The 25,756-nt window shown below is 41.7% G+C and overlaps 1 protein-coding gene across 3 annotated transcripts in view; it reads left to right on the forward strand.

Moving 5' to 3' along the window:
- Positions 1-20,223: 20,223 nt before the first annotated feature.
- KLHL29 (kelch like family member 29) overlaps positions 20,224-25,756 on the forward strand; it is a 336,839-nt gene continuing 331,306 nt past the window's right edge. For all 3 annotated transcript variants that reach the window (XM_049818438.1, XM_049818439.1, XM_049818440.1), the window contains exon 1: positions 20,224-20,326. The gene's annotated coding sequence lies outside the window, so the exon portion shown is untranslated. The remainder of the gene's footprint in view (positions 20,327-25,756) is intronic.

The following is a 25,756-nucleotide window of genomic DNA, read 5'->3' on the forward strand; positions in this document are numbered from 1 at the left end:
GAGGTCCTTCCTGGCAGCTCTTCTGCAGACAAAAAAAGACTGTTTAAGCTGAATCCAACATTCCTTACAATCAAAGACAAGGGTGGGTTATGTTTGTGAACTTTGGATTGGGTCCTGTGGCACTAGAAGCAATGAGGTGATTTAACAAATCGGCATGTGTTCTGCTTGTTCCCTACCACCCACCCCACCACTCAGTTTGGACTGCCTTAATTTTACTAATAGAAACCATACTGACTTTATACGAGATTCTTGTCTGTGGTAGCATCTCCATGAGCTGCTAAGTTGCCAGCAAGGCAGAGTTAGAGGGGACTCTAATATTACAAACTGATGCAGGGAGGAAAAAACCCCAGACTGGTTTTCTGGCACTGACCCCAGCATTTTCAACATGTCATCTGCAGAAAACTTAGATCTCTAGTGTTTACGTTACCTGACTGTGTTTAAGTCTTCCCATTGAAAATAAGTAGCATCTCCATGTTGCAGCACTGTTCCAAGTAAACATGTTTTTAGGAAGCAGAGTGTATCTGTTCTGGCTGAAGACTAGTACAACTCCTCTTGTGTATGTCAGTTGTTTGGGTTAAGTTCTTAACTATCTCTTGGAAAAAAACCAAACCACAACACAATAACAAAACAGATGGAGAGCACTGCTTCTTCATATCGTTCTGTGACAGGCAACATCCTTCTAACGGAATTACCTGTATTAAATTATGGATGAACTATATAGCAAAACTAACACAAATGTCAGTATTTTCCAGCCATTCTGCCCTCCATGTGTGTCCAAAATGGCATTCCTCTGTAGATACTTCCGTAATTTCGTCATGGGACAAGCAAAACTATACCCCCATGCAGCAAAGCCCTTGATTATGTTGGGATTTCAGTGAAACGAGTGGGAGCGAGGAGCTCTGGATTCGTTTGCAGCCCTCGGGCAAATATTGCAAGAAACTTCCTAGCACCTGCTAAACTTCCTGAGGGGAAAAAAAAAAAAAGCTTTTCTTGGTGAATTAAGTTGCGTATTTGTTTCACGTGGAGGTCGGCCTGGAGTCCCGTCTGGGCTTGTGAGGCTGTCGCCGCCCCGGCAGGTTGGGAGTGTGGCTCCTGGGCGGGTGTGCTGGGAAGATGCCGCGTACGCTCCCTCGGGGCAACCAGAGCCTTTTCCCAGCTGTTTGGCGATACCAAGGAAGAAAACAAGGTCGGTGCTAACTACGTCCTGAGGGGGCTTTTCCTCAGCTTTCTGTGTCAGGAAGCTGGTTGTTGTAAAACAGTCTTCTGGGCGAGGAGCAGCAAGCCCCCAGGCTGCCGGGGTGGTGGGCAAGAGCAGTGGGGTCCTCACAGAAGAGCTCTTACGTGTAGATATGCCCTCAGCTAATCAACTCACTTCTCTAACTTGTACAGCTTACAAGAAGCGGGCATATTTCACAGGAAATAGAGCAGCTGATCGCAACAAACATGGGGTTGTGGGTTTGAGGGTTGTTTTTTCTCCCCTGATACTGGCTGCGTTAAGTTGCCAGTTAAAGCAGCAAGGGCTGAAGTCCTGACTGTGGCTTAGGCCATCCAGGCGCTTGCCACTTAAGACCCTCTTTAGCCTCTGTATGCCTGAGGTTGCTTTAAATGCTGTAAAGGTTGAATTTTTATTTTAGCTTGATTCTGTACGGCTACATCTATATTAGTAAACTAGCTAGGGCCAGGGCACAGGCTTGAGTGTAATTGTGCATGTGGATGATCTTCACGTGCTCCTGGGCTGGCTTTTGGCTGAGGGCTTTCCCTGAACCATGCCCAGGTATGGGCATGTCTCTGGAGGCAGGGTGGACAGAAATACATCTCTGGAGGGAAGTTAGGGCATATGGGTGGGAGCTATGCTATACCAGAGAATTAGCACTCACCTGCTAAAGCTATTTGCTGGTATAATATATTTATTAAGATGAAGAGCCTTTTTGACATTCCGTTTTTGGTTTTTTGGATGCCTGGCGCTCATAAGCGTGTGTGTATGTACATATAGATGTATGGTATGAAATGGCAGAGCCGTTTCTGCCCCGTGTGGGAGCGCGGTGGCGGGGAGCAGGCTTGCCTTTCTCCTGTGCCACAGCAGGGAGCAGGAGAGCCACCCTGCTGGGAGAGGTGGATAGGGTCCTACACGCATGCTCACATCCCAAACTATGTCTTGGTAGCCTGGTGGTTATAGCTGCCTCCTGGGGGCTGAAGGGGGGATTTTGGATCTCAGACAGCAGAGGGGATTGAATGAAGCACAGATATCTGTATTTAAGGCAAGAGCTTCAACCACTGAGCCTTTGAAGGGAAGGGGAATGATGCTTTTGAACTGCCTAAGGGGAAGAGGTAAAAAAAGCTCCCCCTTTTTACTGCTCTCGGCAGAGGGGAAGGGAGATGAAACAAAGAGCAAACTCCAGTAGGGAGATCACACCTGGGAAGCTGAAGTGAGGGTTTTACCCCCCTGCAGAGAGCCAGATTTTAAGATTGGTTCCTCTCCACAGCATTTCCCAGGCTTACGCTGGACTCCTGCCCGCCCAGCATCCCATCTTCTGCGAGCCCTTGCTCCTGGCGTGCCTTGCGGTGCCATGTGCCCGACAGGGAGCAGGGCCACCGTGCTGGCACATGGCATGTTCCTCGGTAGTTCCCACCTTCTGTAAACACTGAATCGTCTTTCATGATTTAATCTGTGCTTAATAACTAAGAGTCTTAAGACTTGTTCGCACAGTGTTTTAAAGGTGGTGTATAACTACAGGTCAGGTCCATGTGATTTTTATTTTTTTTTTTAACATACTTTCTCTGATGTTAATGTTAATTCCTCCTTAATGCACTTGAGTTCCAGTCTGAGCTGATTCCATTACTTGGTCAGGTCTAATTCAGGGGCTTTTGAGGGTGCTTTTATAAAATACTGGTGGGTTTTCACCCCCTTTTTGGTACTGTATTCATCTCTGACACTTACAGTTCCATGAAGTACAGCCTCGAATTGATGAAATTAACTTTTCTTGATCCAAGAGATTAAATGTGGCTGTAAATTTTTAAGCAGAACCAGTTGCTGCAATTCCCCATCAAAGAAAAATCTTGTGGACTTGAACGAGTAAGACTTAGGGAGAGCATTCTCCTGGGGAGGCTGATTAGTTAATACTTAAGTAATATCTTTTTCTTTCCTCTCCCCCTGCATCTCCAGACCTGAAACAACACAAACGATTCCTAGATCAAAAGAACCCTCGAGTCCCTTTTATCGGACAAATATCACAAACGGTAGGCTCTCGCTTTTCACTTGAGTAACAGCACAGGCTTTCAGGATTCCTTTAATAAACTTAAAGTAGGTCATAATACTCACCACTGCATCCTTAAACTGGTATAAATCTTGGTTTCCAGAGTTTTAATTACAGTGGCTGCTCCCATTAGGTGGTCTTGTTTCATGGCAGGATGCTAGACAGCTCTCTTGCTCTAAGTCATTTATGTGGACTGTGGGTATGTCTGTCAAACCATAATGAGCAATGAAAGAATGAAGAATGTTAATTTAACTGATGCTGCTTTTGCTGTTAATGTAAGTACCACCAGCTGCACCTCGTAAACATTGCTGTTTGCTTGCCTGTGCATCGCCATTCAGCGAGACCTAGTGTGATTGATAGAGGCAGAATTAGACTGATGGCTCGCATGCCACAACTTTTCTGTAGCGCTAGTTCTGTGAATGCTTTTTTTGTTGCAAGAGACAGCTCCTAAATTTTAATTGCTTTTCAAACTAGCAAGTGCCGCTCATGTCAGACGCTGGTAATTGGTTTATGACATAGAGGTATTATAAATTAAGGAGAGGTCAGTGTAGATAATGCGCGTATTACCTGTTGGAGGAACGATGGTTGGGTAGAAGTGACACTTAGGAGATGCTCGCTTTGGCGTGCAGGGGTTCTCGGTGCTCATACACAGCTTCTTAAACAATGGGCCCTAATAGGAAAGAACTGGCTGCAACAATAGCGGTGCTCGAAGTCACTTTATAATTAGAGAAATTACTGAATAATGCAAAACTCCACAAATGGGGTTTTTTCCAGCCCATTAAGCGTTCATGTAAACCTTCAAAATAAAGCTGCGTACCTCCTTTCACCTGTCAGCTGTGGTGAGCACTGAGCAAAAGCACATTTTGTTCCTCTCCGGCAGGTCGTTAGGAGGGTGATGAACCCCAAGGATTTGACAGAAGCCACTTGTGTTCCAGTGCCAGCTCATCTAGAGGCATCTCTCCTTCCTGCCCTTTCTCCACTGATTAAGGTGCTGCTGTACCTCTTAGCATGAAGCTGCTTCTCATTGACATCCTGTCCAACATTTCTCTTTTGCCTTGATGGTTTCTGGAAGTGTTTCTCATCTCTAGCGTAGCTCCATTCTCACTCTGTCCTGATATACTCAGTTATTTTAGAGGTGATTTACTACACGTTTCTATTTTTACTCCAAGTGTATGTCAGGGTGAAATGCTCTAAATCAAAATGACTGCAGTCTTTAGGATTTAAATTATTTAGGGTTTTAAACAAGGAATACTCATTTAAGTAATTGATTTATTATTGTATATAACTTATTTCCATAATATTCTCCAGTTAGTAATAATTGAAGTGTTATGACTTGCAACTAAATAACTTAAATTTATACTTCTCTTTGCTTATCATGATAATATACTCTTATCTCTGCACACTGTTAGGTTTTAAACGTTTATATTCCTTGTTAAGTAGTAAATATTGTAGCTTTATTAAATTTTTAACAGATTAATTAATTCATGGCAAGCCATACTTTGGATGTTTTTCTGAACACCTACAATCAGTGGAGCTCCTTGTTTTGAGCAGAAATGGGAGAGATGCAGAACGAGGCAGAACTGGTGGTTGTGTCTCACAGGACCCGATGGTTGTGGCACCGAACCGCGGGCCAGGTCCCTGCTTCTGGGATATGTGTGGGAGAGATGAGGACTGTAGTGCTGCCTGGTTTCTCGTGTGTCCTACCTATAGGCAGTAACTTACACTGCCTTTTTTTATGAGGGTTTTTGATGTTTTACGCAGAGCAAAGTAGGGTGGATCCTTAGCAGCATTCAGGTGCTGCTTCATTTAGTTTCTAGATTGCAGAGCCAGATTGCAACCTCGCTACTCTGACTAGCATGGTTCTGGTACATATGAAAACACAACTGTCTTGAAAGCTTTCAGGCCAAGTATCGAAAAACCCATACAGAAGTGGCCTTTAAATCATTAATACCATGGATGTAAGCTCATACCATGGATGTAAGCTCATAAGGCTTGCCAAAACCGCGTGTTGGATACTAACATCCTCCTTTGGTCACAACCTGCTTCATAACCTGTGTGTATCTAGGCTTTAGAGTTTTTCAGTTTTATTGATTTCGAAGAGTATTATGTATATGCAAACTTCTGGTATCCATGCACTTAGGTGCTGTAATGAGATTTTCCAAAAACGCTTGCATGTACTTCTAGGGACCTAAACTGGTTATTATATGGCCTCATACCTATAAGGCTATAATATTAGGCTACAATATCTTTCTCTCCCACTTGTTTCTCTTTTTCCAGTCTATGACTGACAAATTAACTTTTCTTGGTCTTATTTTCAGTGAATTGGTCCCAGTAAAGAAAATACTTGCTGAGTAACTGCTGCCTATGTTGAAACAAACAAAGAAAGAATGTAATTCTGGACAGCCAAGGCTGAAAAATCTGACTTCTTGGGAAAGGTTACAGAAGGAAAAAAAAAAAAAATAGTAGCACTTAAGCAGTTATAAAAGTAATAATATAGCTATATACTTGAGCTTTACAGTATTTAAATACACAAACGTGCTTGAATTGACCTCGGATGGCAAGGAGATCTTCCATGGATATTTCTTGTATAATTTCAAGTTGTAACCCTTTTACTCATATCCTAAAGAGAATTCACTGATATCATTCAACATTTTATTTAAACCTTAGTCTGTTTAAGCCCTTATATTAAACCTAAGTTTTAATACTTTGTTTTATAAATTAAATTTGAAATTATTACATTTTAATCCTATATAACTGAGAAATATTTATTTTAATACAACTTAGTATGAATTTCATTATGGTTTCTTAAGGGAAAAAAACATTTTACTCTCTTGTCCACTAAATGGAAATACTCTTACATCTAAAACTATTTCATTTATAGCCACTAAAAAGAAAAGTATTTCTTCCATAAATCAAAGGATTATTTTAATGGGTCTGACAAACAAAATTCCATTAAAATTTCCTATTGGCTTCAAAGCATGATGTTTCCATTTGCTCTCTAGTTCTTTTTTGGTTCCTCCCCCCCCGTTGACTATGTTGTGAGCAAACCAAAGAAAAGACTATGTGGGTGTATTCCGATACTGTTCCCACTGTCATAATGTGTAACTCCAGCAGAAGACCTGTCTTCCCCCTCAGTGTTGATTCCTCATCCTCTTTCCATTGGCCAACACAGCTTTGGGTGGATCTAGTGAAGCAAATTTCAGTTCCTCAGTCCGTGTTGACATGCAGCAGCTTTTCCAGTGCTTCTTTCAGCAGTGGCACTGAAGGCATCTACAGCTGAAGGATTGTGCTGTGGTATCAAAACAGGCTTGGCAAGAAGTGACAGCAATTAATAGTATGTCCTCTTGCCACAGAAGTGATCTGAAACTCACACCTGAATGCCGTTTGGGGAAGTAAAGAAGGGATAAGAGACCAAGTGAGTTATGGAGGGGTGACATCCTTACCACCAGGTGTTTCTTTGATCTAGTTTCAGAAGAGGCTGCTGCTACACTAAGCACTGTAGTGGTCCCTAATCTGATTGTATTGCTAATCTGCGGATATACACATAAATATATGCTGATTTTTTTTTTTTTTTTTTCTCCAAGAAGGGAAAGCTGCTTTGCTTTAGAAGGTAGGAAAACCTTGGGGCAGTGAGTCTGACTGGGTTTTCTTCACCTCAGTTTATAGGCTGGAGATGAGAAAATGAACAAGGAGATACGCCAGCCTTCCAGCTCTTCCTGTCACCTATGGGGTGTCAGGATAAAGGGTAGCATATCTGTCCACAGGGAAGCCATAAAGTCAGGATCAAATGTGTGAAACTCCCAGCTTTAGTACCTCTCTCAAGAGTAGGTATCAACATTTCCTCTTCTTTCTCTCTGGCACTGGTGTAAGTTTTGCCATAAACAGATCTACTGTGTGAAGCACAAGAGTGCTTCAGTGGGTTAAAATTGTCTAAAATTGAATGGGTGGAGGAAATTAACTTTTTTTTTCAACAAAAAAATCCCAACAACTTCTTATCTCATATTAGAAATAACTTAAGGCAGGCTGCATTAAGCAATCAAAAAGTAACACTTTTGTTTTCAACGACTCTGCTTACCTCATGCTAATTTTCATCAGGATTCCAGATAATATACTACTAACCATTATTTTCTCACCTAGTTTGCTCAGTACTGACAGATAATAGATGATCCTATTACAAATAGATTTGACACTGCATCCATGAAAATGTGAAAATTGGAGTCTCTCATGATTATTTAAAATGTGTGCTCACTCACTCAAATGAGGTATAAGAGTCTACTTCGGAGATAAAGTAGGCCAGATTGCTCGAAAGGCTGCTTCGGTGTCACACAGGTTAATGTAGATGTATTATGTATTTATATAGCCTATAGGAGGATAACTTTTTAGCAAATGATTTGGACTGAATGTGCACTTGATCAGGACTCTCATTAATAACCTATGGCCATACTGTTCTCATGGTGAGAAGTTACCCTTGCAATCACAAAGATTAATTCTGGGGCTGTCTATTACAGTTTGGGAGAAAGAGTCCAAAGAAACAGGTGAGTCATGTGTTAAGTGCTGAACAGAGATCCGTATAGACTGAGCTATAGATTAAGATCTTGTGTTATCCCTGACACTTTGATTAAAATGGCCATTTTTTTCAGCTACGGTTCTGGAAATGGGAACAATACTGTTTTTCTCTGAAAGTGAGGGGTGCTCACACTGCTGCACCTCAGTGAGGGCCCAGTGCTGAACTGTAACCTCCATGCATGAGACTTCAAAGATAAATTGACTTTTTTCCATTGGGTATTAGGTCATGCCCACATTTCCATGAGAATTGCAGTAGTGTAGCCAGAAGTTAGTAACTGTTGTGATGACACACCCTGTGGGATTTGATGCAAAGGAAGGATGAATTGGTTAAACATGCGACAATAAGCGTTTTCTTTTATACTGGTATCTTGATTTCCCCATTTGGTGGATTATGAGAGACCAACGTATTGGAAGTTCTTTGGAGCATGGACATCTTCAGTTGATTTGTCCTGGACTGTTACAGAATTTCAAAATTTTGCATGGGCCCTGCACATCTCTGAATCTGAGTTGTTGCAAAAGCTACGCAGCACAGCAAAACGGTTTTGATAGACCTTTTTCTCAATAGTGTGTGCCTGTAGCGTGGCATTCGGGTTGTGTAGCTTGTGGAAATGGTCTAGGACCAGACAGTTGTCTGGACTAATCACATGAAGGCAGTCAGTGTTTTGAGAGTCTCCAAATTATGCATATGACAAATGAGGACTGTTAGAGAGGGCACTGAGTGAGGAGAATTTGAATGGAGGTGTTAGATGAGATGGAGAGCTTGCGTCTGCAAAGTACATCACCACAGAGCTGGAGCTGTGGAGAAGGCTTTTGTACTAATCCTGACATGACTCTTAGGCCATGAGGAGAAGACTGAGGAAGTAAACAGCAGCATCCCTGGCGCTGGAACATGATCATCGTACGTACTCTGTCATCAGCATATTCTCTATGTCAAGAAATGGGGGTGTGATATTCTTATTCAAAGCCTTTGATGACAGGCTGCAGGACACTGCCTGAGGCTGTAAGACAAATAACAGTAGTCTTCTCCATGGTTGCTATCTGACTTTTTGAAAATGAATACCTTCCTGACTGTGCTGGTACTGGTTTGTTAAGACACAAAGCAAGCTCTCTGCTATCTGTGTAGCTGCTGAACTTGCACATGTTTTAGTTGTAAACAAGTGTGTAAAGGGAAGCACTGTGGTTCTTCACCTGGAGTATTCACATCTCTCCAGATACGGTCAAAGCATCACGAAGATGGTAGTAACTTAATGATGTGAAATGAGGCATTACAGAAGGTCGTTCAGAGTAGTTGTGTGGAGACTGTCCACCAAGTTTATTGAGAAAGCCTGCTAGCTGGGAGGTGCTGGAGGTAGAACTGACGTGCCACTCGCCAAGCATGCAAGTTAAAATATGTGATTGCCAGGAAAATATGAGTCCTCTAGGAAAATGCTTTCCCTCCACTTATCTCCACTTATCTTGTATGTAGGCATCTGGACAATTGCAAGCAGTGCTGATTCTTCTTGGGGAAGGTTAGCTCTCGGGCTACCCACTGATTAAAGTTTCTCAGCACCACATGTAAAGAGCCTAAACCCTATGTTTTTATATAACCTAATTCTTAAATTAAATCTAGCAGCTCAATTTTAACAGCATGATCTCCTCACGCAATTGAATGAATTGTGTGATGGTCATACGTGCTAAAATCAACAATTTACATCAGGAGAACAAATTCTTGCTGTGAAGGAATTGCTTCTCTTTCTAATTATTCTCATGGAATCAAAAGTTTGATTGACTGTAACCTGCTCACCTCCCACACTTCCTCTTCTGTCTTCGCATGCTTTCTTCTCTTTCCTCTAAAGGGGATCTTTTGTAACTGATCTGTTTATTCTGCTGTTTCTTTGGGGATGACAAATTAAGCTACGGTTCTTTTTTTAGTGTTGTAATTGGGAGGTGGAGAGAGGAGATTAAGAGCTCCATGATGCCAGTGTGCTGCTGGCAGTCAGCTTTGGAAATTTGGTTCATTGCTTTGGAAAAGTGGCCAAGATCTGTGCCTCAAAAGTATGAGGTTTTGAGTCTTGTCATTCTAATATTGATATCGGGTATAATAAATGGGGCAGCTGATAAAGGGTTGAGTAAGAGAAATATAATTAACGCCTACCAACTTTGTAGATCCTCTTAAGCTAACCTGGTATCTATTAAGTGGTTTTAATGTGATTGCGAGTTTGATATTTATGGCTTCTACAAAGCTTTTGCCTTGATGACACCATTTTGATTAAGAAACCAGAACAAAATGATTCGATTTGGCATGTGTGAGGATGGGAATTGAGCTTGCCCAACTTCAGCCATTTACAGTTTGGTGTCCTACTCTAAACTAGCTGTCCTAGGCTCCCTCTGAACTCAGTGGAGAGGAGGAGAGAGGGCTATTGCTCCACCCCTGAGCTGACACCAGAGAAACGTGAGCTTGTAGCACAAATCTGTTGAGTTGCCTGTGTTGGCAATCTTTGTGTACATCCATAGGAGAACTTCAGGGAGGCTGTGCTAAATCTGCGTCTAACCATACTGCAGACGCTCCCAGAATATTATGTTCAGATCTGTCTGCACCTCAAGGAGGTTGATGAAATAGGGAGAGGTGGTAAAAGAGTGATGATGGTGGCTAAGGGGTGGAAAAACATGCCTTTAAGCCATGGGATTTCTCGTAATCATTCATTACCCTAATCTAAGAGAAGGAAAGAATTGATTAGCTTTTCTACATGGGAAATTTTAAGAAGGGAAGAGTCTTCAGCCTGTTGAACAAAAATATAGCAAGATTCGTTGTCTAGAAATGAAAGCCAAGAAAATTCATAATAGAAAAAACAAATAGATTTTGACAGCAGGAATAATTAATCACTAAAACCTTTCACCAACACCCCCAAGGCATCACTAGAAATTTGGTAATCATGACAGGTTTTTTATTTTTTCTTCCAGAACAAGGCAAGAAATTGAGTCCTGTGCCTTATAATATGCAAGAGAATCGGACTAAGGTCAGAAAGGGACTGCTATGATTATCTAGTCAGTAAATAATGTGTTGGTCCCTGTGAAGAGAAGAGGGTTTCCCCTGCCATGGTCAACTTGTCAGTCCAAAATGAGTCTGAGAGAAAATGGAGACTGTATTTAGGGAATCGGTTGACTTCTGTCAGTTCCTCTGTACCCAAAGGGTAACTCCTTTAGGCGGACACTCATAGCTTTGAAAACCTTTTTGGGATGCAGTATGTTTCTGGCCTTACCACACTATAGCAATGTTATCACCTTGGCTGTATTTTTACCTTTCAGACCATTTTGTACCTAAATTTTGTGTAAGGATATTACTTTCTCTTGGGGCATGGCAATGTTAGTTCAGATCGTAAGAGAAACAGTTGCTTTTGCCCTTTTGAGCACAGGCTGTTCTTTTCGAGCTAATGATACTGTGCTCTCCATTTCCATTTTGTAGCATCAGACCCAACAGAATGAGCTTTTAGGTTTTTCCCCTCATCCCTGGTGTCTCTGGTACATCACGAACCAAATGCAGTTCCTCTTCTCTGCTCAGCCGGTCTCTGTGTTGCGCAAGGCTTCATGTAAGTCAAGGAGGGACACAGAAGAGTCTGCTGAGAGCCAGGTACTTACTTTGCCACTGCCCTGGCTCTTTTGCAGCAGCCTGTTCCTATCCTGCTGCTCTCCAGCTGCCGAATAGCATTCCTCCTATGCTACAAAAAGTATGATGTGGCTGTCTTCACATCACCTGCAGTTGGTTATGTTATCTGACTCCCTGATAGTCCCCGAGAGTCTTACTGGAAGAGTAGGACTTTCTATTAAAAACCATCTGCAAATGGAAATCCAACAGATTTTGTTCTGTTTCTGCTTTTTCTATTGACTTTTTTGAGAAAAAACTGGAAAAGACCTTGAACCGCAGAACGTCAGTTCCTGATGTCAAAGAAGTTGAGGTCTTTTCACTCTCAAATGCTGCAGTGCTTTGAATGCTAGTCTCTCCAGCTGCTTTGGTGAAGCAGCAGAGTTGGGTAGATATGTTAGTCAAGCTGTCCTAAAACTTTTCAGCCTTTTAATCCCAATCCCTTCAAACCATTTCAGAAGAAGATAGCTTTGCTAGTCTTTGCTTCAGTAAAGAAATAAAAGACCTTTCAACACATGTACTTGCCTATGACCTTCATCAAATCTCCAGCAAAGCCAGTGGACTTCAATGAGTTGTGAAGAAGCTGACTCCACTTTAGGGAAATCTACCCCTTTTACTAGACCGTGTGTATTTGTCTTCAAAGAAACCTCACTATTCGGGTGAACAATTCTGAACTGAACATTGCAGGTCCATTAGAACTCTGCATTCGTTTGAATAAGCAGTCTTTTCAGCAGTCTCTTTTTGCATGTGAATGTTTTGCATATCTCTTTTGAACTCCACGCATCTCAGTAGCTTTCCTTGAGCTCTTCCTGGGAAAGAAGAATTAAATAAACTTACAATGAGTAAGAAATTCCTATTTGTATCATCACAGTCATCTGGTTGTGAGTCTTGCTACAGAATAACACAGGAATTGTTAATTGTTGTCTCAATAATGCAATTCTATGTTTAACATGGTTTAGGGAAAGGATAGTGAAATACGTTCTTTGAGGATGGGCTCCTAAAGTGTCTGTCTGCATTTTCTTTTGGAGTTTTGTTTAGCTGGGCAGGTCTGTATGCTTTAACTTCATTTAGAGCATCAGCTAAAGGCCATTTGAAGCAAAAGATGAGACTTGATAGACTGTTAATGCTGGATGTCTGATCATCTAGGTCTATAAATTCATTAGTAATCTGTGATATCTGTACATTTTACAGTGTTTTAAAAGTATTTTTTGGAAAAAAAGTGTAAATTATCTTGGCAAACTTTGTCATAATTGCTCATTGCATTTGAGTTTGCAAAAATAGCTTTGTTTATGATCTGATATTTTTAATGGCATATTTCATTGTTTCCATTTAAACTTCGAAGTGACATCCTTGTTTTTCCATTTTAAAGAGCAGCATAATCCAGATGCCTGTCAAAAGAGTTGATGATGTAGCATTTTATGAGTAATCCTTCTGTTTGAGTTTTTTGTTTTGTCAGAAATGTTTGCCAAGCTCTTATAAAGCTCCCCATGAATATTGTTGATGTATACTTCCTTTTAAAGAAGTGATTATCCATGCAGGAATACAAACTGAACAGTCAGTTCTAAACCACAAATGTTTTCTCAAAAGGTACCTCATGTCATAGGAGGAGTTAATTCATCAGTGTAATGGCACAGGGGGCTACTGAACAAAAATTACTCTCTCCTTCCCTTTCCCCAGCTTAACTCTTTGAAGCACAGGCCAGCATTTGAGTTTGGGGGACTTCTGGAAAAGTATTACACAGAATAACCTCAGGGTTACTGTCAGTCTGTCTAAATCTTTGATGAAGAGATGTTAATAGTTCCCAGCCTGCTTTCAGAGACATGAGTGTGATTGCAAGAAACATTATGAGTAAAACATACCAAGTAGTCTTAAGGAATCCAGCAATTATCTTTTCAAACCCGGGGCTGTTAGACAGTACATCCAGTGATGCTCTCATTTGTTGCTGTTAAAAGCTTTATATAAATAACTTGCACTTCAGGCATGTGCAGACATCCTCCTATCTGGTCATTTTTCTTGGGTGATTCCTTAGTCTTGGTGGCTGCGGCTTAAATTCTTTTGGACCTTGATGAGGATCGGCAGTAATGCCAGGCTTTTTCCAAGCATTTCGGAATCCTTTTGGCTTGCAAATGCTCTGGGGTCTGCAAACCTTGCAGCGTTTCAGCCTGCAAATTAGTAGTTGGCTGGTTGTCAGTTGGGGAAAAGAGAGATCTGTAAATTCTGTAATAAATAATAGATTAGGGTCAACATACACAACAGCGTTCTGCAGGCATCATGGTGCAGAGCAGTCACTCCTTCCCATAAAGTCAAGTGGGGCTGTGAAAATGGACGCACCCTTGAGTTCTAGCCCTGTGTTTTATTTTTTTCTATCCAAGCCTGCAATTCTTGGCTGCAGTTTCGCCCAACTTCAGAGCCTGCATAGCTTGTTGTGGGATCCGTAATTACTCCCGTCTCAGACCACTTGCTCAGTTTCTGGCAATGTTAGGACAACAGGTCACACCAAGCATTATAGAGATTTTCCTTGTAGAGCTGGAATAGTCCCAAACTAAATACACTAAAGATAACTGGGAGAGCACAGCAGTAGTGCCTAACCTGTGCACCACTGAGAGCTTTGGGTACGTCAGTCTGTACTTAACTCCCGTATGGCTTCCCAGTTGTGCTAAGCTCGGCCGTTTGTGGGGTGACTGATTTTGATTTGCCAGGTACGCTTCCTATAAGTACCCTTCTTCTACAGCTTATGAAACATCTACTTAGCCTGCCTAGTAAGTGTTTATACCTTATATTGGCGTCTTCCTCCCCCTCCTTATTTGCTTTCCTTTGCCTTGTTTATTTGCAAAGAGAGTGTGTTCCAGCCGTGCCTCTGCTGAGTGTTTCATTCCCTTTCTTCAGACCATGCCCCAAGCTGTGGTACCTGATGTGGAGGAGGTTATGTTTGCAGTGCAGAGCAGCTTGTAAAGGGCATTTTTAAAGCACTTTGTGCTTCACGGTTGATTTATAGCTTGTCTGCACGGGCAGGCTTTCATAGAATATTTTTTCTGTTAAACTTTTTCTGATTAATTAACCTACAATAACTGTCTCCATGTCCTTGGCTTTATCCTTTTTCCTTTCCAATTACTTTTTTTCAACTCCAAGCGAGACGTTGCGGGCAGGTGCTGCGTGGTGTGTTGCAATCTTCACTGAGGTCCATGTTGTGTGCCTCTGCTGCGGGCTTTTGGGTGATCTCTACTTCAGGGAAGCTCTGGAACAGTCCCTCATTGCGGTACTGAGTTGCCAAATGTTGCTGCCTGTTCCTCACCTTACCTCAGATCAGGAGGATGCTCTTTAAACGTGCATATGCTTCTCTCACCCTGCACAGCTCTTGGTGGATAAGCTGATCTGCTGTATTACCTTTGGATGCTTCATCTGTAACAGAGAAGCTCTGAAACGGTGTCTTGCTGCATAAGAAAATTGTGGTTTTGACTTGACGTCATATGAAATCATTCTTTCCCTCATTCTTTCTTGCCTTTTGGAAACCTCATTTCTAATTTACTACTTAAAGCTGAAGCATGGTGAGCTTTCCATTAGCTGCTTGTTCTGTCACCGTGTCTCATTGCTGGTGCATGTTGGCCTATTTTGTCCAACCCAGAACTGCTGAAGTTCAGGGGAATTCAATTGATATAGCTCCTTTTTCCAAAAGATCCAGACCTGCTTCTCGCTGACCAGGTCTTATGAGCCAAAGATGCTTCTGATTTATTCCATCCCTTCATGAAGATGCCCATGTTGATGAGGTAGGTCAGCTGACACCATCTTCTGATACCATGTTTTGTCTGGCCTTCTGCTAGTTTTACCCTGAAGAATGAGCTGCCTACTTCATGAAGATTGCTACTACAATGATGAAATATCTAAAGCAGATGCTTGGTTTTCATCACGTTGCTTCAAGTCATTTAATTTGGAAGCTTAGATACAGTATAGGATATGTGACCCATCCGTATCGAGGTTGTTAGGCTCCCAAAGGAAAGATGAGGTTGCTGCTAAAGGCTTCTGTAATGTACCTTCACTTCATAAGTATTGATACAGGGAATTGAGGCTTTACCTTTACAGTAGTACACTACGGTGAGAGATGGCAACTTTTGGTTTTGGTGTTTAAAGCTCCTTGCTGTACTTCTCCCTCTTCCACTTTCAGTGTTTTATTCTAGTGGTTCAGAACTGCCTGGCAGGTGCTACTCTCCTCGCTTCCTCTCAATGGTAACTGCAGTAAAGTTTTGGTAAGATTAAATCCTTTCCTATAAACAGGCAAGACTTTCTGAAGTGGGGGAAGAAAAACCCACCCAAATTCTAGTAAATAATGTAAGTTGCAATATGTTAAACAGTAAAGACCATTAATCCTGTCTTTGTGTTGCCCCAAGTAATAATTTTGACTCTCCTTTGGGACTGCATGTTCAGGAGCAAGCAGACAGATTTTGAACTCTAAGCCCATCTTTGTGTACCATTTTCATGGCGACAGATTATTGCTTTTCTTGTTCCTTTTTTCCTTTTGATCCTTCTTTCTTCAGATGTCCCATATCCAGTGAGGACTGTTTTGCCTTTCCCTATGGCACTGCCATCGAGAATCTGCAATGCACTTTGTAAATATTCTTCATGTCTTTCATTACTGAGGTGGGAAAGAAAAAGGTTTCCTTCATGTAAAACCATCATTGGTTTCTCAGGCCTATCAGAAACCCATTTTATTTTTTATTACTATCAAAGGCTGCTCTTCTGTTTTGTGAAGTCCTGGAACAAGAGTTCTGAGGTGGCTTTGAAAAGTGGATGTTTCCCTAAGGAGATCTTCCAGAGAAGCTCTGGCCTCATGTTGCCCTTGGAGATGATGGGGTAACTATGATATGATGAGTCACTATGCAAAGGAGAAATGACTCCCTTGAGTTTTTTCTTTCCTTTCCATAAATGGCTTCATGAAAACACTACTCTTTCCAACAAACAAAAAGCAACACAAAACAAAAAAAAAGGTTCTATTTTTGTTTGAGCTTTTTCAGGCAGTCCTTGCTAAATTCTTTAGTTATGCCATGAAAGTCAGAAATACTCAGTTGAAATGTCTCAAAAATATGTTCAAGAAGTGTTAAACTAATAAATAAGGAGACCAGCTATTGGAAAAGCCTTAACACCAAAGTGAGTCGAGTCTAATCCTGTAAACAAAGCTGGCTAAGAAGGAAGATGGAGCTTTATATGACAGAGAGGACAGGAATGATGGAGGAATAACGTGGATGACATGCTTACAAATCTGCCCACACACCAGGCCTTTCCTGGGCTTCTTCCTTGTATTATCATGCCTTACATTTTCAAGAAACTAACCTGCAGCTAGCTAGTGGTTAGGCAGGGCTCTGTCTTTTCTGCATGAAGTAAGGACTAAAAATTGTAAATGTTTTGTCTGTTTCATAGAATCATAGAATGGTTTCAATTGGAAGGGACCTTAAAGATCATCTAGTTTCAACTCCTCTGCCATGGGGGACACTTCCCACTAGACCAGGTTGCTCAAAGCCCCATCCAGCCTGGCCTTGGACACTGCCAGGGATGGGGCAGCCACAACTTCTCTGGGCAACCTGTTTCAGTGCCTCACCACCCTCACAGTGAAGAACTTCTTCCTTACATCTAATCTAAATCTACCCTCTTTCAGTTTCAAGCCATTACACCTTGTCCTATCCCTACATGCCCTTGTAAAAAGTCCCTCTCCAGCTTTCTTGTTGGCCCCCTTCAGGTACTGGAAGGCTGCTGCAAGGTCTCCCCGGAGCCTTCTCTTCTCCAGGCTGAACAACCCCAACTCTCTCAGCCTGTCCTCATAGGAGAGGTGCTCCAGCCCTCTGATCATCTTTGTGGCCCTCCTCTGGACTCATTCAAACAGGCCCATGTCCTTCTCATGTTGGGGGCCCCAGAGCTGAACACAGGACTCCAGGTGGGTTCTCACAAGAGTGGAGTAGAGGGGGAGAATCACCTCCCTTAACCTGCTGGTCACATTTCCTTTGATGCAGCCCAGGATACAGTTGGCTTTCTGGGCTGCAAGCACACATTGCTGGGCCATATTGAGCTTCTCATCAGCCAACACCCCTAAGTCCTTCTACTCAGGGCAGCTCTCAATCCATTCTCCACCCAGCGTGTATTTGTGCTTGTAATTGCCCCGACCCATGTGCAGGACCTTGTACTTGGCCTTGTTGAGCTTTGTGAGGTTTGCACAGGCCCACCTCTCAAGCCTGTCAAGGTCCCTCTGGATGGCATCCCTTCCCTCCAGCATGTCAGCCGCACCACACAGCTCGGTGTCATCAGCAAACTTGCTGAGGGTGCACTCAATGCCACTGTCCATGCCACCAACAAAGATGTTAAACAGCACTGGTCCCAATACTGACCCCTGAGGAACCCCACTCATCACTGCTCTCCACTTGGACACTGAGCTGTTGACCGCAACTCTTTCAGTGTGACCATCCAGCCAATGTCTTATCCACCAAGTGGTCTATCCATGCAATCCGTGTGTCTCTACTTCAGAGACAAGGATGTTGTGTGGGACAATATCAAATGCTTTGCACAAGTCTAGGTAGATGACACAAGTTACCCTTCCTTTATCCACCAGTGCTGTAACCCTGTCATAGAAAGTCACCAAATTTGTCAGGCACTTTTTGCCCTTAGTGAAACCGTGTTGGCTGTCACCAATCACCTGCTTATTTTCGATGTGCCTTAGCATAGTTTCCAGAGGGATCTGCTCCATGATCTTGCCGGGAACAGAGGTGAGACTGAATGGCTTGTAGTTCCCCAGGTCATCTTTTTTTCCCCTTTTTAAAAAGGGGGTTTATGTTTCCCCTTTTCCAGTCAGTGGGAACTTCTCTGCACTGCCACGGCTTCTCAAATATGATGGATAGTGGCCTGGCCACTTCATCCGCCAGTTCCCTCGGGACCTGCAGATGCATCTCATCAGGTCCCATGGACTTGTGCACCTTCAGGTTACCTAGATGGTCTTGAACTCCTTCTCTTCTCCTACAGTGAGCAGTTCTTCATTGTCCCAGTCCCTGCCTTTGCCTTCTGCAACTTGGGCAGTGTGGCTGGAGCACCTTCCAGTGAAGACTGAGGCAAAAAAGTCATTGAGTACCTCAGCCTTCTCCATATCCCCGATAACTAGGTGTCCCATTTCCTTCAGAAGAGGGCCCACAGTTTCTATAGTCTTCCTTTTATCACTGAAGAACCCATAGAAGGTTTTTGTGTTGCCCTTGATGTCCCTGGCTAGATTTAATTATATCAGGGCTTTGCCTTTCCTAACCTGATCACTGGCTGCTCAGTTTCTGTATTCGTCCCAGGCTACCTGTCCTTGCTTCCTTGTTTGCTTTATGAGATTAATTTTGGGATGTCAGGTGGCTCTAATCCATCCCTTCAAACTTTTTTTTTTATAGTGGTCTGATCTCTCTGGTGTTTTTTTTGTGTTTTTTTTTTTTTTAATTCTGTGTGATGGTACATCTCGCCTTGCACCCAGCTCTCATTACAGATCATTTGTTGCAACATGAGCCGTTTGATTAGTCCAGCCAAAGTTGCTATATGCTTCATTTGCAGGAATATAGTAAGAATTCACCAGTTTTATTAAACTCTCTTAAAGGAATAGAGCATGACCCAATGGAGCTCATTGCTTGACTGATCCACGAAGTGACCTAAGATAAGGCGTTTAGTTCTTCCGTGTGCTTCTGTTTCCTGTTCCTTTACCATCCTCACCTTCACCACACCTCTTTGGACTGTAAGCTCTTCAGTGCTGCGCCAGTTTTAGGCTTTCACAAGGGGAATTATTTGGTTAGGCTATTTAAACATGGCAAAAGTCTTATGAACATTCTGTAATAACACACTAGCAGGATAGGGAGATATCTTACAAGGAGATGTTTTGCATGGTGAACTTTCTACAGCTTGCAGGTAGGATTAGTGAAGTGTTACTCTACCACCTTGAAATTATTATAATTACACAAAACAAAGTTTATGTAAAATAAAAAAAGCTTAAGCTGAGGTAATGAGAAAGAAACTCTAATAGCATTGTTCAAGGGAAGTCCACTGTAAACTTCAAATTAGTTTGCATCAACTCAATTACTTGTATGCAGCTCTCTTGTCATTGTAAGAATCTTCCTGGTAGAAACTGAAACGCCAGTGCTTAAAACATGAAATCAATAGGTACTGTTACATCCACTTAAAAAAAATTGTATTGATTTGCAGATAATGACAGCAGTTCATTCTTGCAGGATTACATGCCACTTCCTGTCATAAAGATTACTTCAATATATATTACATCTCTGATGGAGAACATAGGTATAAAACTGCTTTGCTTTAATGAATAGTCATTTTACTTTGGGCATTAAAATGAGATATATTTCTTTAAATTTATCTCTAGGGATTATTTTTATTTCATGGGCAAACCCTGAACTTCTAAATAATCCTAGATTGCCTTGTTTTTGCAAATGCTTGAACTCGTCCTCTCTTTGATAGCAACTAATGAAGCAACATACCGTGCTCTTTCCAGTCTCCTCCACATCCTTGATTAGAGGGTTAACACCATGTTATCTTGGGTATTAAGATGCTCTTTGCTAAACCCAAAGTATCTACCAGCATCTAACTCTCTGTGTTTCGTAACAAATTTCTGTCACCTTCAGGGGATTAAATTCTTCATGCTGATCATGGTGGTCTCCCATTGTGCAGCTATCTTCTTCTTGTGCTGTGGCTCATTTGAAACCTATTCTTATCAAGCATAGGTGACTTCATCTTCATGTATTAAAATAACTCTTTTCAACTCTTTCTAGGTAATCTGGCTTCCCAGAAATCTCCTGCTAAATGCAAGGGTTTGCAGTCCTGTTTACTGACTGTTACACCTGAGGCTGATTTTGATACAGATTCTGGATATCGCAGGGTAAGTGTGAAGATACTGGTTCTTTTTGTTTGGGTTTTTTGTTTGTTTGTTTTAATGGTCTCTTATTTGCCTTCACAAATGCAGTTTGGGCTGTGATTTCCCTTTCAGTGACTGCAGCAAGTTCTTGCTGGAGCATGTGCAACTAAGCATCTGTGTTACAATAGAAAAATAAAATAGTAGGATGAATGCTAACGCTGTAAACCTGTTCAGGAGTATTTGAATTTGCTGCTGTAACTCCAACAGGGAGCAAAGTTTTTTTATGCGTACAGATTCATAGCCCTATATCTTACAAAATTGTAAAAAGCTGTAAGACACTTACTTGGGTTGAACATTTTGAGTTTTAAGCTGACAAGTGTGCATGTATTTTTATATTACACATGAAGCATTCTTCATAATGTACATAGTTATAAATATCTGTGAGGTTTGCAAAATAAAGTTTAATTATTTGGAAAAGGGAGGTTAAAGGTTATTTGGTTTCTTCGGGGTGTGGGGAGGGGAAAGTAAGAACTGATTCCCTCTCTTACCCAATTCTGCTGTGCATATCAGAGTAGAAACTTAAACACTTGACTTCATTGTTGAATGACTCTTGTGGGATTTTTCACTTCCAGCTACTGGAGGAAAGTGTAATTTAGTGGACAGATTTGTTTTTTCTTTTTTTGCCTTTTCCCCAGTCTTGATCCTCTGCTTCCACCTTCTCTTTCAACCTGCTGTTTTTCTTGCTTCACCCCTTGCCTAGCTTCTTTTTGCAATCCTCTGGGTTTGTTTTTTTTTCATGGAGCTAATCCTGGCCCTTGGTGCTGTTTGATACCTTTCTTGTTCTCTTGTCTTCCTTTGACCAGCTTTCTGGCTTCTCCCAACCAGATGCATAGATTTGTGGGACAATTCAGTCTGGAAGGGACCTGTGGAGACCATCTAGTCCAAACTCCTGCTCAGAGCAAGATCACCTAGAACAGGTTGCACAGGCCCACATCCAGTTGGATTTTAAGTATCTCCAAGGATGCAGACTCCGAAACTTTTAGGGCCCCTGTTGCCTGTTTCACCACTGCATGAAGGATATTTTCTTCATCTATAATCTGATTTTTCTATTGTTGCAGCTTCTTTCTTCTTGTCATATCTCTGTGCCCTTCCAAGAATAGGCTCACTCTGTCTTCTCTATACGTACCCTTTGGGGAATTGGAAAACATAGTGAGGTATGTAGGAGCTCAGTTTGTGTTCCAGCCACCAATATACTCCACTGGACTTGCTCCAGTATGTCAAAGCTTTCTTGTTCTGGAGGGCTCACAAATTCTGCAGTAAGGGGAAGGATTACTTCTCTGGACCTGCTGGCTGTGCTTTTGCTAACCCAGCCCAGGTTGGATGTGCTTGGCCTTTGTTGCAAGGGCATATTGCTGACTCAAGTTCTACTTGCTGTCTGCCAAGGCCACCAAGTCCTTTTTTTTTTTCCCTATTTTTAATCTGTTTAATCTTTCTCACATACTGTTGTGCAATCCTTACTTGCAGCGTTTGCTGTTCCTTCACAGGATTCCTTATTGAACACCCCAATATCCCCAATGCATCTTGATTGTAACGTTTCTGGCAGCCTCCTCCCATAAATAAGTTTGAACTACTCATTGGAAACAGTGAAAGTCCATTTCCATATCTTTCACTTTTGGAAATGGGCCTATTTCCCTGAGCAACTAGCTTAAAGCTTTCAATGTAGCTTTAATAATTAAAAAAAATCTTTTTCAATTCCTAGCATTAGTATGTTCACGGTAAAACAGGAAATTGTGTGTATGCTTAGGTGTGTACAAGTGTGTACGGGAGACTATATTTAATCCTTTTTCTCTGTGCTGCCTGTACACAGTCATAAATAGTGTATATAATAATACATCTATGAAACCGTTGCTGGAAATTGAGTCTGAACTAGAATAAGGCTTTTATTTTATATTCCTTCTTTATGTTTGTCCCTGCATGTGTGTGTAATGCTGCAAATTGCAGATACCAACTGTGATTATAGTCAAATCAAACATTCTCCGAATTTTACTTTTTTAGTAGCCCTCATGATGAATAATGTATCTGTTTTTCCTATATTTTCATAGAACGTGTATGTTGGGAGATATGGCAGAAAATGGACACTCAGGAATACAGTCTCAGCCTTAGCTTGACACACTGATCAGCTGGTCCTTGGGGAAGGGGGACATGCTCCTGTGCTCCTGCGCTCCTGCAAGCTTTGCTGACTGGTTGTAAGTGGCCTTAGGGGAAGGACCAAGAGGGCTTCAGTAGTTAGTGCTCAGATCATATTTAATAGTTCGGCCAGGGTGGCTGGAGCTCATGTTCAAGTTCTTTGGTTTATATCTACAAAGGAGGGGAGCAAAAGAAAGTATTGAGGGGGTGAGTGGAGCAGAGAGGGTTAAACATACTGAGTCAGGGGAAAAATAGTTGAGCAGAAAATAAGAGAAGTGGAAAGGAAAAGAAAAGGTACAGAAAGGGGGATGAAGACTTTAACTTGCAACAAAGTGTTTTGTTTTTAATTCAGAGGAATGTTGTCCAACTCATGAAGAAGTAGTTACACCAGAGCAGCTCATACAGTGATGAGTGACAGTTTAATTCACTTTCTGTGGTGGGGAATGTCTAGCAAAAACGGCTTGTGATAAGTTACAGCATTGCCTAGTCACATCAACGTGAAATGCTGAGGATAGTCTTAGGCTGAATATCAAATTATTGCAAAGTTATTCTGTTAGGTTATGGTATGCCTGTGGGTGTTTCTGCCACCATGGCTGTGATCTGGTTGTAACAAAAGAAGAAAAAAAAATTAATTTGGAAATGAGAAGCCACCTGTGTCCAGGCTTCCTCCTGAAGGCTTCTGTTATCCGTGAGAAGTTGTTTGAAAGGGGCTTGAATTCCCGGATGGACGTTGTCTCCTTCTGGGAATGGGCTGCATGTAGGAGTTGCACACTTGCCTGTCTTACTGTTTTTCAATATTCCTAGCTCAGCTGTTCCCCTTAAAAGGCCTTTTAACTCGCTTAGTTTTTCTGAAGAATATAAAAAGCATTTATGCATGTTGTCTGTAGCCCTGTATATCCTGACAATCACGTGTGGTTGCAATTTTTGTATTCCAACTGAGGAAGTACTTAACCCCAGTTTTTTCTGGTTCAGACTGAATTGGTTTTCACCATATGCAGCACCTCTTACAAAAGTGTGGGTGGGGAGGAGGAATTTGAAATTAAGAAGTTGAGAGCTGTTTCTGTGATGCAGTTATTTTAATAACCATAGGTTTCTCTGCACAGTAGACTGACTGTTTTTTGGAGTCTTTCTTAGGAGAGAGGGTCCTGAAGGTATGTAAACTCAAAGTGAGACCTCAAATGACCACATGTGTTCAGGAGCTTGGACAGAGTTATTGCGTTTTGCTTTTCATTTTTGTAGTTTTTCAGTGGGTGAAAGCAAAGATTTGGGTTTGTTCCATGTCATCCTTTTCAGGAGAAGGAGCAAGCTGAATGAAGTAGAAAAAGTCACAGAACTCTGGGGTCAAACTTTTTGTATGAATTTGTGATCAGCTTTGGGATGCAGCAGAGAAACCAAGGAATAACCTCACTTGTCTTTGGTATGATATTCATAGAATAATTCAGTTTGGAAAGACCTTGGGAGGTCATCTTGTCCAACCTTCTGCCCAAAGCAGGCCAACTGCAGAGGCAGAGCAGGTTGTTCAGGGCTGTGTCTGTGTCCAGGCAAGTCCTTTAACACCCTTGAGGATGGGGGCTCCGCAGCCTCCTTAAGAAGCTGTTCTACTGGTTAAGCACCCACTCTGAATTTTTCTTCCTTATATCTTAACAGATTTTCCCTTGCTGCAGCTTGTGCCTGTTGCCTCTTTTACTGTGTGCCCTGGGAAGAGTCTGGCTCGCTGTGTGCTCCAGATCTTTAACCATCCACTAAATCATGACAAACTGGAGATCTGTGTTTATAAAGAGCTCGGATCAATGTTTGTCAAGCACCTATGCATCAGGCAGTATTTTTTTGTGTGTTTGAGTCCATTTAACAGCATCTGTGTTGGGTTTTTTTTTGATAGGGCTCTGATTTTGCTGTGCTGTTACATCAGGGAGCAAGGATGGAGCGAGGCACAGGCAATGTTCATACTAGGCGCCAACATGAAAATGCCTATGTTCCTTTCTGGCTATAGATACTACATGTCAGGTAGGCCTGGATTTACTCACAGAGTTCGGAGTTGGATACGGTTCCTGTTCCTATCTCTGCCACAGCCGCCTTTGTAATAGTTGCGCCTCGGCTTCCATGCCGTTAAAATGGAGATTATATACTCTTATTCACGAGACTGCTGTGAGTCCTATGGTAACTGTTAAATGCTTTTAGTTCCTTGGGAGAAAACTGCTATAAAAAAGGCAAATGTATGTTTGTAGTATAAACTACATGCTTGTAGCTATACAGGGTTCCGTTAACTCCATACTCTTTGTAGGTTGCTTTTAAACCAAAGAAGTATGCTTTTGTAACGTGTTGTGTTACAGTACAAATTAGATGCTTTTATCCAAATTACTTGTTGGAAATCGAAGCAGACATACACAAGGGCTGCTAGGATGGCCTCATTTTTCACATTCAAGATTTGGAAGTAGAAACAAAGCTTAGAAACTTGGGATTCTTTTAAAAATTAAGTCCTTTTATAGAAACAGTTAAGTATTCTTTTTGTCAGCTTTAATAATAATGAGGTTTTGGTGCCAGGATGAGCGATAATTGCAAATGGCAAAAAGTCATCAGAACGTTGTTACTCAGATTGCAGATTTTATTAATCGTAAAAGAAATTATTCACCTAGAAAGGCTGTTTTATAAGTGCTCATTTACATGAAGACTTGCTGCCTAATTTATTTTGTTTAAAAAAAAAAAATCCACAAAAAAACACAATGAAAAAACCCGACAAACTCTGTCCTGTCCTTCAAAACCTTGATTATTTTGTCCTTCCCATCCAGTTTGCTTATAGTGTCATCTATGCTCCTGCTTATCAGTGGGGCCAATCTCATTTTTGCCCCTTCTCTCTCACAAATGTACCTGCTGCTGCTTGGATTTATTCCATCAACTGCTGAGTACTGTGCATCTCCCCTGCATGCATTTTCTTCACAATTAAAAAGGATGTTTATCTTTTATGAATGACTTCTTAGGTAGATGAGTTGTTTGCCCCTTTACATGTTTCTGATCTCGTGAGGTGTTGAGATTTGCAGATGTAAATTAAATTTTCATCCGTTTTCTCCCATTTCTTTTATGTTGTTTTCAACATGAGTCTTGATTAAGTACAGGAACTGAGTGCATCCTTCACTGTGGGAATACAGTTACTCAGCCTGCCCTGTGAGCTTAAAACAGGGTACATACTAAAGTATCTCTTTAATTGGGGTGTTGGATGCTAAACTCTTGAGGATGCTGGTACAGCCTTTACATGTTCCTGCTAGAGACTTC

Source organism: Accipiter gentilis, chromosome 16 (assembly GCF_929443795.1).
Source record: "Accipiter gentilis chromosome 16, bAccGen1.1, whole genome shotgun sequence".
Classification (NCBI taxonomy): Eukaryota; Metazoa; Chordata; class Aves; order Accipitriformes; family Accipitridae; genus Astur; species Astur gentilis.